Raw genomic sequence first — 6063 nt, 5'->3', positions numbered from 1 at the left:
GAACCGGTCATACATGATAGAACATGCTGGAAACCTGCCTGAACATGCTTCCGACTATTGAAAATATTTAAAATTGCCAAGCACAGAACTTACACTGCTGCAAGGTGTTCTTCTTGGAAAACGATTTCAGGCTCCTAGTTTTAAATTATATGTTATGTCGAGTCTCGGTCGTAGACCCCCTTACTGAAAAGTTTGCGTCGCGGCCCCTGTTCGTAGATCTTCAATAATATTCAAATGTTGCAATTTTACCTTAGTTACTTGGTTACTCACGGCTTGTCGGCACGGCCAGGGACTGGGGTGAATAGTTCTGGCTGAGCAAAGACAACATGTATTGAGACTTTCAGCGTCTTTTCCTATTGGACCAAGTGCTAGGCACGACCATCCAATGACCACGCGTGTGTGTACATATCATCCAGGCACGACATGTATCAGTGGCTTAACTGTTTTTCGAGGCTTAAAAATTCCTGGTGATGTTCTGGGATGATTTCTATATCTCATAGAGGTTGTGTCATAGCTTTATGTTACACATATAGGTTGTGTCATACCTTTCTGTTACACATATAGGTTGTGTCATAGCTTTCTGCTACACATATAGGTTGTGTCATACCTTTCTGTTAAACATATAGGTTGTGTCATAGCTTTTTGTTACACATATAGGATGTGTTATAACTTCCTGTACCTGATATAAGTTGTGTTATAACTTTCTGTACCTCATATAGGTTGTGTTATAACTTTCTGTACCTCATAAAGGTTGTGTTATAACTCTCTGTATCTCATATAGGTTGTGTTATTACTTCCCGTACCTGTATAGGTTGTGTTTTATCTTTCTGTATCTCATATAGGATGTGTTATAACTTTCTGTAACACATATAGGATGTGCTATAGCTTCGTGTAACTCATATAGTAAGTATTACAGATTGCTGTAACACATATAGTGTGTGCTATGGATTACTGTAGCTCATATAAGATGTGTTATAGCTTCCTGTAGCACATACAAGATGTGTTTTACTTCTTGTAACACATATATGGTGTGTTATAGCGTCCTCCAGAGCATCAGGTTGTGTTCTGGGCGTGGGAGTAGGGACTCAGCACTTTCATTACACCCATGCTACAACCATACGCATGTATCTACACATCAACTTAACAGTCGTGTCATAATGAGAACGGCCCACATATAACATGTTTGAATGGAGAAAAGTAGGGACGCGTATCAGTTAAACAATGCGTGGTCATGAACGTAACGTCCCCGTGGTATCATGAGCTGTATGACGAGGCAGTTTATCTATACACATGGAAATTAGTTAAGCAAGACCAGTATATTCTCAGACTGAGCAATTTTAATGAACTAGTGCCTGAAATGTGTAAAAGATGTCCATACCGAATAAATTATTTATTGAAAAGAGAGGGTTGAGGAGGAACATAGCCAAGATTACCATGAAATAATGTGGTTGTTTTTGGAGATGTTACATATTTGGAAAATGACTTAATTTCATCCAAAAAAAATATTCAAATGTCACTTTTGTTGCACAGACAAAGCTGTCTGTACCATGCACGCTTCTGGTGCACGGAGTTGAAGAACAATGTCCTTCAAGTCCAAATATTGACTTTCTATCAGTATCTTGTGTAACCTCCCTGTACCCGAACAACTGCTTCAAGACGCCTCCTCATTCTTTGGATTCTGAGGAATTCTGTCCCAACCTGTCCCATTTTAGGCCGTCGTGTGCGACAATAGAGACCCACCTGTCCATATGGTCAATGAATTGACTGCTACTTTGCATGAGAAATGGGATTAACTTGCATATGGTTGCCCTTGGTATTTCCCGCCTGAAGAGCGTGTGCTGGGTCTCTGGTGTACACTCTCTGCCCGACAACATCCTACAGATGCTCTATTGGGGACACGTCAGGGGCTTAGCGGACCAGGCCAATGTCCATATGCCTTCTCGGCGGGGATAATCGGTGATGACCTCTAGCCACGATGTCGTCTGGCATGTGTGATACCGCGCCACACCATGACACTACCACCCCCATCATGGTCAAGAATTGTCCTGGCATACTGCATACTGCTACGTCGCTAACAACATTTTCTAACATCTGTGAATCAGAGGAAAACCTTGATTCGTCTGTAAACATGGCGTATCCAACCCGCCCCTAGAGTTGCCTTGTCCACCCAAGTAGTATAGGTAATGATGGTTCTGGACCACTTCCACTGGAGCCAGATTCATATGTTTTATGTCAAAACAATGATGCGCATCAACGATCGTCATGAGTCGTATTAAAAAATCATCAATATTAATTAATAATGAATACAATTTACTATAGCTCACGAGGATATTGGAAAGGTATAAGAAAATACAAAAATTAGCCACTGCGACTAAGGTATCTAAAGATATGGCCAAAGATTGGTAAAGAGACAAGCGATGTGGCAAATATACTTACTGGCAACGCGTTATATACCGAGGAAGAAGTTTGATATTGTAACAACGAATGAAGTTCATCAGGCTGACCTCTTGTTTCTTCCCCATGATAAGGTAAGACGCAAAACATATAAATACGCTTTAACCGTAGTGGATGTGGCTAGTCGATACAAAGAGGCTGAACCATTAACCTCGAAAGAACAGAAGTAGCTAATGCACTAAGTCGCATATATAAACGCGGATCACTAAAATGGCCCAAGTTATTACAAGTAGATCCTGGGCGCGAGTTTATGGGATCGGTAACTAAACTGTTAACAAACCACGATGTCGAAATCAGGCCTGGTGAAAAAGAGGCCCGCCATAGTCAAGCTATCGTTGAAAGATTTAACCGGACATTAGCGGAACGTTTGTTTAAATATCGGAACGATTAAGATCAACCGAATGGGTGACACGATTATCAGCTGTTGTATCAGCGCTGAATAATGAAGTAACGAGATTAATCGGGAAGAAACCATACGATGCAATTAAAATGAAATCCGTGACTTCCGAATCTTCAGCACCGAGGAGAGGCAAAGAACAAAAACTTCCGGATAGAGTAAGGGTAAGATGTTTATACCAGCCCGGTGAACTCGAAGGAGGCATACGTCGTGCAACCGATCCGATTTGGTCCCTTAAGACATATAACATTAGTCAATTGGTTATGAAAGAAGGAGAGCCTATTCTTTATTATCTTAAAGATGTACTTTACGAGAAGAGTTGCTCATAGTGCCCAACGATACAGTATTACCACCATAACCATAAGCATAGGTAGTTACACCATTATTATCAATCCATCTCTTTGTATCTAAGGGGGATAATGATGTCTTGTTCATTCTTAATCCATATATCCTATGATTGTAACTTCTCGTGTTTGAATGTTCTACTGTTGAATAATGCTTCTTTATACTGTTCGTGTTTGATATGCTTTTTTACAACATAATTCTTAACACCCTTAGCTTTTCTTATCTCTCCATTATGGGACTTTTTTATGGAATCTTAGGTCTTAATCCGACATACTCCGCTATAGGGGTCCCAGCACATTCATCCTTCATCTTACCTAACACCTTTTTATTTACTACGCTGTGCAGTGGATTAGCTTTTGGGTAATCGCTCGTGTCGTACATACCTATTTCTTCTGCCATATCTTTATACACATCCTCGGTTTGTATTTCCATCAACGAAGAATCTGTGTCGGTATATAACACCTCGCATCTATCGCCGTATTGCTTCTTAAGTTCGTTGTAATAAAAGTCATACATTAAGTGTTTTGACAAGTCGAGAATACTCATACCAACGTACACCGGTCTGTTGAATTTTACATTACTCTTCTGAATATGTAGTGCGGCTTAGTCGTTATCAAATATCTTGCTTCTGTTAAAAGCCGGACTGGCTATAAATTTCCTTAGTCTTTCTTCCTCATTAGACCTGACCAATTTAACATCAACACGCTTCCTTAGATTCTCCATAGTTTTACCAAATACTGAGTTATTCATGAGCTTATATAGATTCTTTTCAAAATCGCTGGTAGCTATCTTTCTTAAATCTGTGTTCAGCCTTATATAGGGCTCCATCCAAGGGCTTTGATCAAACTTTAGAACTCTGTGTATTTTCTTTAGGTTCATACCTAACGATAGATATAACTGGAGATTTCTGTAGTGAACTATATATTTTGTCTTATCCATCAAATTTGGTACGAGTTTTTCTACGTTAGCTAAACTAGTATTACTCATCAAGGAGTGTTGATATTCCGACATCCAATCTTTATTAACCATATATGTTACGGGAGCTAGAGGATAACTGTTATGATCTGTATGTAACAAATTTGGATATTCAAAGTCAACTTCTAGTATGTACCCTTTATTCACATCAACCTTGTTGATGTCATTCACTTCGATATCATTCACATCGACCTACTCAAAACCACCCGTGGGTAAAGGTTGACTCATAGCCCATCCGTACAAATTATTGGCGTCGACATATGATATATGCTTGTCGGGTTTACTCGGATCATATCCTTCCACTAATTTATTATTAGCCTTAGAATACCTTTTCGCTACCATTGATATACCACCTCTTAATCCTTTCTCAACAAACAAGTGCATATCGTAATCGGTGAGTAATTTTAGTTCTATGCCGGTCTTCTTCAACAATGCATCCCACGATAGTCCGGGACTGGAATAGTACCATGCCGGGTCCAAGCCGTATTGTTTTAAACATGTCTTTCTAAATATCTCGAATATATCGTCAAGTAACAGTACATCAGTTTTTTAAGTACAGATCGTGATAATCGCCTAAATTCTTACAACCTAATTTATCCCAGACTGTCAGAGCGTGTTCATAATCTGCATCGGTTAGTTTAGATTCTGTTAAGTTACTATAGAATGATTCAAGGGGTGGTAATTTAGTTTCGTCGAATCTAGACCAATTATTCATATATTCGTAAGCATATACACCTTTTCTCAGCAACAAATGACGACACCGATGGGTATATTGATTTGTTATTGCAAAGTCATCGGGATTGTTCGCATTAGCTAAATTGTCCAGGGAAGATAACAGAAACTGTACGGAGTCTATGAATCTAAGCCCATTACTTTGCTTTATCCTAGCTTTCCCAACCTTGTCCGTATAATGTATAGTTTTAGTCAACGAGAATGATATATATTTTTCCATATTATTAGGAATGCATGTTAAGCCGCCGTCGGTCTTTGAGATAGCTTGCATGATGAGATGAGAATCGTATCCTCTAAGGTTACGAAACAAAACGGGGATGGGTATTGTTTGAGAATTCATTTTTAGTTTCAAGTTACATTCGTTATGCGCGGCTCCGCGATAATTACCCGAGACATGGCAATGATCTCTTACGGAATCTTTCCTCTGCTGACCCACTGCATGGCCGTCCAGTAGACGCTGTCTGCACCACTGTAGACGTGCTTGACGGTGGTTTCCTGTCAAAATGGGACGTCTGGCGGGTCTTCTGGCAACAATCCCTGCACATCTGAGGCGACGACGTACGGTTTGTGACGATATTCGTCGAAGGCCAGGGATGCTTCTTGCAGTCACTGTTGCTGGCTGGAATCGATTTCGTCGGTGTGTTGTTCGAATCCAGTTGTCTTGTCGATCATGGTTAGGCGTGGCCTGCCACTCTGAGGATGGTCCCTGACTGCATTCGTCTGTTGCCAACGTTGCCATAAACACCAAATGGCGTTTCTGAGGACGTTAAATTGTCTTGCAACATCACGTTGACTCGATCCTGCTTCAAGCATACCAATGGCTCGCAGACGCTCATTGTCGGACAGGCGTGGCATTTCGTAATGTTAATCAATTGCGTAATTTTGTTGTTTTTGTGTGGTTGTTGTCAGCATGATGCTAAACAATGTATATGGAATCCCGTTAAGCACATGTTGTTATACCCATTCTTGGGTGGTGAAATGCATGGGGCCTGCATAAAAGTCAACATTTGCATGGAATGCATGCTTTTCTGTAGCAGTTGCGTTTTTGTGACTTGATTCCATACATGTACTACAATATTGAAAACCAAACTTTACTTTTTTAAAAATACACTAAAATATTGGTATCACAGGAACTTTTGTTGTTGAGTATTATATATGTG

This window comes from Haliotis cracherodii, unplaced genomic scaffold, assembly GCF_022045235.1.
Source record: "Haliotis cracherodii isolate W230 unplaced genomic scaffold, xgHalCrac1.p SCAF_7, whole genome shotgun sequence".
In the NCBI taxonomy this organism is placed as follows: Eukaryota; Metazoa; Mollusca; class Gastropoda; order Lepetellida; family Haliotidae; genus Haliotis; species Haliotis cracherodii.
The sequence above is the reverse complement of the archived record's forward strand: the minus strand, read 5'-3'. Positions refer to the sequence as shown.